Genomic DNA, 13,014 nt, shown 5'->3' with positions numbered 1-13,014 from the left:
GAATCTTTCATTTCTGATTCTAAACCTCTTCTATATGTGCCCAAGATCACTTCTGCCGGATTAGATTTTCCGTTATGTCGCCGGAATTCCGCCGGAATCAATTCTAGCCTAAAATACCCATTTATGTAGTTTTTTAGTAAAGTTCCAACCTTTAGGCTGAAAACTATCGCCTTAGCTTAGTGCTAGTAGGATTAGTTGTCATAAACGTCGTTAGTGACGTCCCTGCAAAATTTTATTTTTGAGATTTCAGTTTTGAAAATCCTAAGTTAAAAATCATGACCAAAATACCCCTGCGACAGTTTTTGATCCGATAATTTTTCCGAGTTCAGAATACCCTTAGTTACGGCTTATGAAAGCATAGGAACCAAGTTTGATCGAAGAAAAATCGAGCCCCATAATTAGCCAAAGTGGCCGAGCCCTATTAAGGGGGAGGAAGAAATTTCCTTTTTCCGAAAACTTGTCCTTTCGCGCTAGATTATCGTACCTTAGAGTATAGATTACTTCGAGTAACCTTAGTAAGTATCGATAACTTAGTTTCCGATAGATTCTTATAGTATTCTGTGATTTTGTTGTAAAGGTGCTTTTGAGGATTTCTCCGAGGACCAACACTTTGAGTGCGAGGAAGCACTAGTTGATCATTCTGGAGAACTTTCAGGTGAGGGCTTCTCACTGAATCTCTAGTTAATGCTTAGGGTCGATGTTTCGACATTGTTTACTGTTTATGCACTGAGATTGTGTGTGACTGAAAATGTTTTCTAAGGCTTCAGCTGACAATGTAGATGATTCATCTACTGAATGTTTTTGAAGATTGACTTACATGCTATGTGCTATGTGGGTAATCTAGGATGTGTGGTGCATGCTTTATATGCTAAGTGCTAAGTGTTAATGTTGAGATTTCTTGATATATGACGTGTTGTTGATTGTGATGATTTAAATATGCTTTACACTGGAAATCTGAGATTCTGAATGGTGAGAATAGCGGGCAGGTCATGCCGATTTTATTTTGAGAGTTTTGAGAAAGTTTGATAGGACGAACGAGGTTCGGGCCTTGATTTTGTTTTAGTGGATCGAGACATCCTCTGGAAGCGACTTGGGATTGGGAGATCCTGCAAATGTATAAGACTTGCGATAAGACAAAATGGAATCTATTTTATAAAGAAAACTCATAAGACCTTAAATAACCTCTAAATCTTTAAGTAATGATAACAACCTCGAAGGAAGGCATTGGAAGTGAAATCTTAATTTTGGAAAACGAGGAGTGTCGTCGGATCCAAGTGTTGAGTATGTTGTCGTTGTGCTGTTGGAGCAGCGTTTGATGTTGTGCTGTTGGAGCAGCGTTTACTGTGGTGCTGTTGGAGCAGCGTGTGTTATTGTGCTGTTGGAGCAGCGTGTGTGGTGGTGCTGTTGGAGCAGCTATGTGTCGTTATGAAGTGTGTCTTTTGGTCGCAGAATCGACTTTACCTTAGGGTAAGCTTTTAGAGACTTTAACTTCCCTAGAACACGTGGCGACGTGTCGAGTGAGGTCGGAGACGTTGTTTGACTAATCATTTTGCATACATGCAACATTAATGAGGATTAACACAGGACGTACTCTGGACCTCGTCGGTTTCCAAAATGGTCATAAGACCCGGAATGCCGTGAAAGAGCGTTTGTAGACGTCTCTTGTAGCAGACCGAAATGGCAGACCTACGGGTTTACTGCTGATCTGACTACCCAGTGGGAGTAAGAGACATCACGGGCTGAAATGGCACCACCGTGGCTGGTGAAGGGCTGATCCGATGATGTCCATCCGTTCCGGATTGCATATTGGTTGACTGGGTTAACCTGCATACATATCACGCAACATGCATACTGACTTAGTTGATGAGTGTGGTTGCTATTTGATAAACTTACTTGGAACATGCTAATTGTTATTATTGTCATTATGATTTTGTGGAACATGCAACCCTAGGAATGATATCTCTAGTTATAAGCCTAAGTGGCTATCTATTATTTGTACCTATTGGGTTTATTATCTACATAGTTCTTTAGAGTTGACCCTCGCGTCTTCTGTGTGTGTTTTGGCGGACAACGCCTTTTGTCAGATGAATATTGCGGACTGGTACACCATGGTCCACCCTTCGGGGGGGATTAGGTATGAGATGATCGATCAGGACGACCCCGAGTCGTGGGTGGTTGACCCCGCGAGCCACCGAGCGACGTATTCGGGGCGTATCATGGAGGATCACGTGGACAGTGGAGGACTCTTGAGGTCAGGAGTGTTGAGGCGATGCTCTGTCAGCTTCAACTTGCCACCGGGCGTTCACTGCGGACCAGGATTCGGAGGAGCACCGCCGCCACCGTCATCTTCAGAGGAGGAGGATCCCTCAGAGGAGATTCCAGTGGGAGTGCCTTCGGCAGGGTCTAGTGCACCCTCCGTTGCGATCATTGATGATCAGGGTTCGGGCCCTAAGCCCGTGAGTCCAGCATCGGAGCGCACTGCGGTTGCGAGAGGAGGACGGATAGGGTTAGTAGACTTGGTCGTTCTGGATTCTGATTCAGACGACGATCATGCTAGCACTTAGTTTTGAGTGTTGGCATGAGCTCCTCGAATTAGGATTAGTGTAGGAGTAGAGTTTTAGCTCTGACAGTCTTGCTTCATTTGTTAATTAGGGGACAGGGTAGATCCGCCTATAGCTTTTTGTGTGGTTTCCTTACGGGGATCACAGAGAGTTGGTTGGACTTAGGAGGTCTTATTTTCAGGCCATTGGGTCAGCTGATTCTCAGTTTTGAGGGATGGTGTTGCGGGCACTTCACCCTTTTCTTTTGGTTTGTATATATTGCCTACGGGCGTCGCACTTTTCTTTCCGTCACTGGAGGTTTACTCGTGACGAGGTTACTACTACAGCGGGGGCTGTTTATATATTGTATATTAGTCCTGATTATTGTTATTGTTGGGTTTTATTTAATTCAGTCTTGTCTTAGTTATTATCGAAAAAAAAATATTCACGTTTTTCCGCATTAAGTTTATTTTGGTTACTAAAGTGACGCCACCGAAATCGGGGTGTTACATTGTGGTATCAGAGCACGGTCGAGTCTTTCGGGAGTTGTTGGGGAATAGGTCTTCTGTGCTAGGTTGTGTGACTCTGCAAAGAGTGAAAATTGATTGTCTGCAAGCGATTTTTCGCTTAAAAATTGATTGAAGTTATTGCTTACTCATATTGTATAGTGATGCCATTTGGGGTGACAAATGCGCCGGCAATATTCATGGCTTACATGAATATGACTTTCCATACCTTCCTGGATCGATTCGTCGTGGTGTTTATCGACAACATTCTGATCTATTCAAAGAATGCTGAAGACCATGAGGAGCACTTGCGACAAGTTTTACAAGTGCTGAGGGAGAAGGAGTTGTATGCCAATCCTTCTAAGTGCGAATTTTGGCTCAAAGAGGTAAAATTCTTAGGCCATGTGATCTCTAAGGAGGGGATAGCTGTGGATCCAGCAAAGGTAGAGACCGTATTGTCGTGGGAACGGCCGAAGACAGTGACGGAGATCAGAAGTTTTGTCGGTTTGGCGGGATACTATCGTCGTTTCATCGAGAACTGTAAGACCCAAGTTTTTTAAGCTTATGCTAAGTGAATAAACTTCTTATTCACGATTAGGGTTGATGTATCGTGAAGGGAAACCTGAACTAGAGTTTACCAAATGAAATAAATTTATGAAGGAGAAAGTTCAGGAAAAGTCTGAGGATCGTATGGATGTCGATAAAAGTTATAGCACGATCGTTATACGCTTAAACCTAGGGCGAAACCCGAATAAATAGCTAGTTTTTCACTTTTAGGCACGATAGCAGTTAATTCCAAAAATCTTCAGAGAAATGTTAGCACTTCTCTTTTTCCATATATCAAAATCGTTTCGAGGCGAAACTCTAGGATCTACGAACGTCCGATTCCAATCATCGGAAGTTTGCCGAAACCGAAACCCTGGTATTTCAAAACCCTAGAATTTCTCGACAATGAAGACTTTATCTATTCAGAGCTTCAAATGAATATTCTACACGCGTACACCCATTTCTCTTGATGATTTCAATCTTTCTTCAGAAGGAAGTTTTCCATTCCGACATTCGATGCAAAAAGCAACTTATCGGGTAAAATAGTTTTACACCGACTTTGCACCGACTTTGCATTAGTTGCCAAAAATACAAGGAGACATCTTCTTAGCTTAGGAATTCCTTTGCCAAAACATATCTAATAATTCACGGAGAATGACGCCGGAAAAATCAGATTCGCGAAACTTTCATTTTCCCGCGAATTACCATTTTCTATATATAGCAAGAAAGGTGAGAAAAATTACAAGAACTCCTCCATTTTCTCTCCAAGGCCGCGAGCTCCATAGAAGGAAGAGGAAGAAGAGCTTTTCTTCAAACCTTGCTTGATCGTCGATCAATCAGTTGCTACTTCAAGGTTTCGAGGTATAGTCGCTAATCCTTACCTCCGATCGCTTTTTCCATAGCTTTTCTGTAGAGTTTTCTGAGCGGATAGTTTATGGGTTTTTGCAAAATTATCCTGAATCTTTCATTTCTGATTCTAAACCTCTTCTATGTATGCCCAAGATCACTTCTGCCGGATTAGATTTTCCGTTATGTCGCCGGAATTCCGCCGGAATCAATTTGAACCTAAAATACCCATTTTATGTAGTTTTTGAGTAAAGTTCCAACCTCTAGGCTGAAAACTATCGCCTTAGCTTAGTGCTAGTAGGATTAGTTGTCATAAACGTCGTTGGTGACGTCCCTGCAAAATTTTATTTTTGGGATTTCAGTTTTGAAAATCCTAAGTTAAAAATCATGACCAAAATACCCCTGCGACAGTTTTTGATCCGATAATTTTTCCAAGTTCAGAATACCCTTAGTTACGGCTTATGAAAGCATAGGAACCAAGTTTGATCGAAGAAAAATCGAACCCTACAATTACCTATAGTGGCCGAGAGCTATAAGGGGGGAGGAGGAAATTTCCTTTTCCGAAAACTTGTCTTTTCGCGCTAGATTATCGTACCTTAGAGTATAGATTACTTCGAGTAACCTTAGTAAGTATCGATAGCTTAGTTTCCGATAGATTCTGATTGATTTTTTGTGGTTTTGTTCTAAAGGTGATTTTGAGGAATTTCCTGAGGATCAACACCTTGCTTGTGAAGAAGAGTTTGAAGTTTTTGCTGGAGAACCTTCAGGTGAGGGCTTCTCACTGAATCTCTAGTTAATGCTTAGGGTCGATATTTCGACATTGTTTACTGTTTATGCACTGAGATGGTGTGTGATTGAAAATGTTTTCTGAGGCTTCGGCTGACAATGTAGATGATTCATCTACTGAATGTTTTTGAAGATTGACTTACATGCTATGTGCTATGTGGGTAATCTAGGATGTGTGGTGCATGCTTTATATGCTAAGTGCTAAGTGTTAATGTTGAGATTTCTTGATATATGACGTGTTGTTGATTGTGATGATTTAAATATGCTTTACACTGAAAATCTGAGATTCTGAATGGTGAGAATAGCGGGCAGGTCATGCCGATTTTATTTTGAGAGTTTTGAGAAAGTTTGATAGGACGAACGAGGTTCGGGCCTTGTATAGGGTTTATGGATCGAGACATTCTCTGGAGTCATTTGGGGATTCGAAGATCCCGAGAACTTATAGGAATTGCGATAAGACTAAAAATGATATTATTTTGAAAAGAAAATTCATAAGACATTAAACAACCTCTAAATCTTTAAGTAAGGGTAATAATCTCGAAAGGAGGCTTTGGATGAAAATCATAGTTTGGAAAACGAGAAGTGTCGTCGGATCCAAGTGTTGAGTCTGTTGTTGTTGTGCTGTTGGAGCAGTGTTGGTTGTTGTGCTGTTGGAGCAGCGTTGGTTGTTGTGCTGTTGGAGCAGCGATGTTGTTGGGCTATCCTGGGGATAAGTCCGGGGAACCGTTAGTTCCCGAGCATGTGATACTCTTGTGCTGTTGGAGCAGCGTTGTGTGTTGTGAAGTGTGTCTTTTGTCGCAGAATCGACTTTACCTTAGGGTAAGCTTTTAGAGACTTTAACTTCCCTAGAACACGTGGCGACGTGTCGAGTGAGGACGGAGACGTTGTTTGACTAATCATTTTGCATACATGCAACATTAATGAGGTATTAACACAGGACGTACTCTGGACCTCGTCGGTTTCCAAAATGGTCATAAGACCCGGAATGCCGTGAAAGAGCGTTTGTAGACGTCTCTTGTAGCAGACCGAAATGGCAGACCTACGGGTTACGGCTGATCTGGCTACCTTGGTTTGGTGTAAGAGACACGCGGGCGGAAATGGTCCCACCGTTGCTGGTGCTAGGATTGATCCGTTGATGTCCATCCCAGAGGCACGCGAGCGGAAATGGTCCCACCGTTGCTGGTGCTAGGATTGACTCGTTGTTGTCCATACCTTTGCTTGGTGTAAGAGGCACGCGGGCAGAAATGGTCCCACCGTTGCTGGTGCTAGGATTGATCCGTTTTGATGCCCATCCGTTTCCGGATTGCATATTGGTTGACTGGGTTAACCTGCATACATATCACGCAACATGCATACTGACTTAGTTGATGAGTGTGGTTGCTATTTGATAAACTTACTTGGAACATGCTAAATGTTATTATTGTCATTATGATTTGGTGGAACATGCAACCCTAGGAATGATATCTCTAGTTATAAGCCTAAGTGGCTATATATTATTTGTACCTATTGGGTTTATTATCTACATAGTTCTTTAGAGTTGACCCTCGCGTCTTCTGTGTGTGTTTTGGCGGACAACGCCTTTTGTCAGATGAGTATTGCGGACTGGTTCACCATGGTTTACCCTTCGGGGGAAACTAGGTTGGGATGCTGGAACAGGAGCGCGTCGCGGTAGCGAGAGGATGACGGATGGTGTACATAGACTAGGTCGTTCTGGATTTCAAATTCGGACGACGATCATGCTAGCATGTAGGTTTTGGTGCTGGTGTGAGCTCCTCAAGATGGGATTAGTGTAGGAGTAGAGTCTTAGCTCTGAACATCATTTGTTTCTTTTGGGACAGGGTAGCTTCCCACCTATAGCTTTTGTGTGGTTTCTTAACAGGAATCACAGAGAGTTGGTTGGACTTAGGAGGTCTTGCTTCAGGCCGATGGGCCAGCTGATTTTCAGTTTTGAGGGATGGTGTTGCGGACACTTCACCTTTATTTTCAGTCTGTACATATTGCCTTCGGGCGCTACACTTTTCTTTCCGTCACTGGAGGTTTACTCGTGACGAGGTTAGTACTACAGCGGGGGCTGTTTATGTATTATATATTAGTTCTGATTTTGTTATTGTTGGGTTTTATTTAATTCAGTCTCGTCTTAGTTATTATCAAAAAAAATATTCACGTTTTTCCGCATTAAGTTTACTTTTGGTTACTAAAGTGACGCCACCGAAATCGGGGTGTTACAAGAACTTCGCGAAGATAGTTGGACCTTTGACTCAACTGACGAGGAAGGACCAACCTTTTGCATGGACTGAAGCGTGCGAGACTAGCTTTCAGACGATGAAGGAACGGTTGACGACGTCACCTGTACTCGTCTTACCGCAACCGGAGGAACCTTATGAGGTATACTGTGACGCTTCGCATCAAGGTTTGGGATGTGTGCTGATGCAACATCGGAAGGTGGTTGCTTATGCTTCAAGACAACTGAAGGTGCATGAGAAGAATTATCCGACTCATGATTTGGAACTAGCTGCAATCGTATTTGCGCGGAAGATTTGGAGACATCACTTATATGGATGCAATTTCACCATATTCAGTGATCATAAGAGCTTGAAGTACTTGTTTGAGCAGAAGGAGCTGAACATGAGGCAGCGCCGGTGGATGGAATTTCTCAAAGATTACGAGTTCACTCTGCAATATCATCCTGGAAAGGCGAATGTTGTTGCTGATGCCTTGAGCAGGAAGATGCACATCTCGTCGATGATGGTGAAGGAGCTGCAACTGCTGGAACAATTTCGAGATTTGAGCTTGGATGTGAAATTATCCGAGGGAGAACTGAAGTTCGGGATGATCAGAATTACCAATGGGTTGATGGAGGAAATCCGAGACCAACAGTTACAAGATGAGTTTCTGCTCGGGAAAAGAAATTTGGTAAGTCAAGGTAAGGACCCAGAATTCAAGGTAGGAAGTGACAATATCCTACGGTGCAAGGATAGGGTTTGTGTACCTAACAACCCTGACTTGAGAAGATTGATTATGGATGAAGGTCACAAGAGCAAGTTAAGCATTCATCCTGGAATGAAGAAGATGTATCAGGACTTGAAGGTGAATTTTTGGTGGCCAGGAATGAAAAGACAAGTGGCTGAGTATGTAGCTGCATGTCTGACATGTCAGAAGGCGAAGGTGGAGCATCAGAAGTCTTCAGGTATGCTACAAAGCTTGGATGTGCCAGAATGGAAATGGGATAGCATATCGATGGATTTCGTCGTGGCTTTGCCAAGAACTCAGAAGGGATACGATTCTATTTGGGTAATCGTGGATCGACTGACTAAGTCGGCTCATTTCGTACCGGTGAGGACTACGTACAACGTGGAGAAACTATCAGAGTTATATATAGCGGAGATTGTACGACTTCACGGAGTACCGACAAGTATTGTATCCGATCGAGACCCGAAGTTTACATCACATTTTTGGGGAGCTCTTCAAGAAGCTTTGGGAACAAGGCTGAGACTAAGTTCTGCTTATCATCCGCAGACTGATGGACAGACTGAGAGGACAATCCAGTCGTTGAAGGATTTGCTACGCGCTTGCGTTCTGGACAACAAGGGCAGTTGGGATACCTTATTGCCATTGATTGAGTTCACATACAACAACAGTTTTCATACGAGCATTGGTATGGCACCGTATGAGGCTTTGTATGGCCGCAAGTGTAGAACACCTTTGTGTTGGTACCAAAACGGAGAAAATCTGTTGGTAGGACCGGAACTTCTGCAACAGACCACTGAGAAGATCAAGCAGATCAGAGAGAAGATGAGGACTTCTCAGAGTAGACAGAAGAGTTATGCAGATCAGAGGCGCAGAACTCTGGAGTTCGAAGAAGGAGATCATGTATTTCTGAGAGTTACTCAGACGACGGGTGTTGGTCGAGCAATCAAGTCAAAGAAGCTTACGCCCAAGTTCATTGGACCGTATCAGATCACTCGTCGAATTGGACTAGTCGCATATCAGATTGCACTACCTCCATTTCTATCAAATATTCATGATGTATTCCACGTGTCACAACTGAGGAAATATATTGCGGATCCGACACATGTTATCGAGCTGGATGATATTGAGTTGAAGGATGATCTGTCTTTCGAGACACCGCCAATTAGCATTGGTGACACCAGGATAAAACAGTTGAGAGGGAAAGAGATCGAGTTAATGAAGGTTATTTGGAATAAAGACACTGGTGATGCGACATGGGAGCTGAAGGAGAAGATTCAAGAACAGTATCCAGAACTTTTTACTAACCCTTAAGTTTCGAGGTCGAAACTTTCTTTTTGGAGGGTAGTAATGTAAGGCTCGAGTTTTTAAGTTTATGCTAAGTGAATAAACTTCTTATTCGCGATTAGGGTTGATGTAATGTGAAGGGAAACCTGAACGAAAGTTTATTAAATGAAATATATTTATGAAGGAGAAAGTTCAGGAAAAGTTCAAGGATTGCATTATGATCGATAAAAGTTATAGCACGAACGTTTTACGCTTAAACCTAGGTCAGAAACCCTAGTATATAGCTAATTTTCACTTTTAGGCACGATGGCAGTTAATTCCAAAAATCTTCAGAGAAATGTTAGAACTTCTCTTCTTCCATATATTACAATCGTTTCGAGGCGAAACTCTAGGATCTACGAACGTCCGATTCCAATCATCGGAAGTTTGCCGAAACCGAAACCCTGGTATTTCAAAACCCTAGAATCACCCGACTATGGGGACTTTATCTATTCAGAGCTTCAAATGAATATTCTACACGCGTACACCCATTTCTCTTGATGATTTCAATCTTTCTTCCGAAGGAAGTTTTCTATTCCGACATTCGATGCAAAAAGCAACTTATCGGGTAAAATAGTTTTATACCGACTATGCTTTAGTTGCCAAAAATACAAGGAGACCTCGTTATAGTTTTGGAATTCTGTTGCCAAAACATATCTATTAATTCACGGAGAATGACGCCGGAAAAATCAGATTCGCGAAACTTTCTTTTTCCCGCGAATTTCCAACCTTTATATATAGCAAAGAAAGGAAGAAAAACTCAAATTCTCCTCCATTTTCTCTCTTCAAACCCGCGGCCAAGAACAAGGAAGAAGGAAGAAGAGTTTTTGTTCAAACCTTGCTTGATCGTCGATCAATCAGTTGCTGCTTCAAGGCTTCGAGGTATAGTCGCTAATCCTTACCTCTGATCGCTTTTTCCATAGCTTTTCTGTAGAGTTTTCTGAGCGGATAGTTTATGGGTATTTGCAAAACTATCCTGAATCTTTCATTTCTGATTCTAAACCTCTTCTATATGTGCCCAAGATCACTTCTGCCGGATTAGATTTTCCGTTATGTCGCCGGAATTCCGCCGGAATCAATTCTAGCCTAAAATACCCATTTATGTAGTTTTTGAGTAAAGTTCCAACCTTTAGGCTGAAAACTATCGCCTTAGCTTAGTGCTAGTAGGATTAGTTGTCATAAACGTCGTTAGTGACGTCCCTGCAAAATTTTATTTTTGAGATTTCAGTTTTGAAAATCCTAAGTTAAAAATCATGACCAAAATACCCCTGCGACAGTTTTTGATCCGATAATTTTTCCGAGTTCAGAATACCCTTAGTTACGGCTTATGAAAGCATAGGAACCAAGTTTGATCGAAGAAAAATCGAGCCCCATAATTAGCCAAAGTGGCCGAGCCCTATTAAGGGGGAGGAAGAAATTTCCTTTTTCCGAAAACTTGTCCTTTCGCGCTAGATTATCGTACCTTAGAGTATAGATTACTTCGAGTAACCTTAGTAAGTATCGATAACTTAGTTTCCGATAGATTCTTATAGTATTCTGTGATTTTGTTGTAAAGGTGCTTTTGAGGATTTCTCCGAGGACCAACACTTTGAGTGCGAGGAAGCACTAGTTGATCATTCTGGAGAACTTTCAGGTGAGGGCTTCTCACTGAATCTCTAGTTAATGCTTAGGGTCGATGTTTCGACATTGTTTACTGTTTATGCACTGAGATTGTGTGTGACTGAAAATGTTTTCTAAGGCTTCGGCTGACAATGTAGATGATTCATCTACTGAATGTTTTTGAAGATTGACTTACATGCTATGTGCTATGTGGGTAATCTAGGATGTGTGGTGCATGCTTTATATGCTAAGTGCTAAGTGTTAATGTTGAGATTTCTTGATATATGACGTGTTGTTGATTGTGATGATTTAAATATGCTTTACACTGGAAATCTGAGATTCTGAATGGTGAGAATAGCGGGCAGGTCATGCCGATTTTATTTTGAGAGTTTTGAGAAAGTTTGATAGGACGAACGAGGTTCGGGCCTTGATTTTGTTTTAGTGGATCGAGACATCCTCTGGAAGCGACTTGGGATTGGGAGATCCTGCAAATGTATAAGACTTGCGATAAGACAAAATGGAATCTATTTTATAAAGAAAACTCATAAGACCTTAAATAACCTCTAAATCTTTAAGTAATGATAACAACCTCGAAGGAAGGCATTGGAAGTGAAATCTTAATTTTGGAAAACGAGGAGTGTCGTCGGATCCAAGTGTTGAGTATGTTGTCGTTGTGCTGTTGGAGCAGCGTTTGATGTTGTGCTGTTGGAGCAGCGTTTACTGTGGTGCTGTTGGAGCAGCGTGTGTTATTGTGCTGTTGGAGCAGCGTGTGTGGTGGTGCTGTTGGAGCAGCTATGTGTCGTTATGAAGTGTGTCTTTTGGTCGCAGAATCGACTTTACCTTAGGGTAAGCTTTTAGAGACTTTAACTTCCCTAGAACACGTGGCGACGTGTCGAGTGAGGTCGGAGACGTTGTTTGACTAATCATTTTGCATACATGCAACATTAATGAGGTATTAACACAGGACGTACTCTGGACCTCGTCGGTTTCCAAAATGGTCATAAGACCCGGAATGCCGTGAAAGAGCGTTTGTAGACGTCTCTTGTAGCAGACCGAAATGGCAGACCTACGGGTTTACTGCTGATCTGACTACCCAGTGGGAGTAAGAGACATCACGGGCCGAAATGGCACCACCGTGGCTGGTGAAGGGCTGATCCGATGATGTCCATCCGTTCCGGATTGCATATTGGTTGACTGGGTTAACCTGCATACATATCACGCAACATGCATACTGACTTAGTTGATGAGTGTGGTTGCTATTTGATAAACTTACTTGGAACATGCTAATTGTTATTATTGTCATTATGATTTTGTGGAACATGCAACCCTAGGACATGCAACCCTAGGAATGATATCTCTAGTTATAAGCCTAAGTGGCTATCTATTATTTGTACCTATTGGGTTTATTATCTACATAGTTCTTTAGAGTTGACCCTCGCGTCTTCTGTGTGTGTTTTGGCGGACAACGCCTTTTGTCAGATGAATATTGCGGACTGGTACACCATGGTCCACCCTTCGGGGGGGATTAGGTATGAGATGATCGATCAGGACGACCCCGGGTCGTGGGTGGTTGACCCCGCGAGCCACCGAGCGACGTATTCGGGGCGTATCATGGAGGATCACGTGGACAGTGGAGGACTCTTGAGGTCAGGAGTGTTGAGGCGATGCTCTGTCAGCTTCAACTTGCCACCGGGCGTTCACTGCGGACCAGGATTCGGAGGAGCACCGCCGCCACCGTCATCTTCAGAGGAGGAGGATCCCTCAGAGGAGATTCCAGTGGGAGTGCCTTCGGCAGGGTCTAGTGCACCCTCCGTTGCGATCATTGATGATCAGGGTTCGGGCCCTAAGCCCGTGAGTCCAGCATCGGAGCGCACTGCGGTTGCGAGAGGAGGACGGAT

Source organism: Lotus japonicus, chromosome 2 (assembly GCF_012489685.1).
Source record: "Lotus japonicus ecotype B-129 chromosome 2, LjGifu_v1.2".
Classification (NCBI taxonomy): Eukaryota; Viridiplantae; Streptophyta; class Magnoliopsida; order Fabales; family Fabaceae; genus Lotus; species Lotus japonicus.
This window is presented reverse-complemented; position numbering follows the sequence as displayed.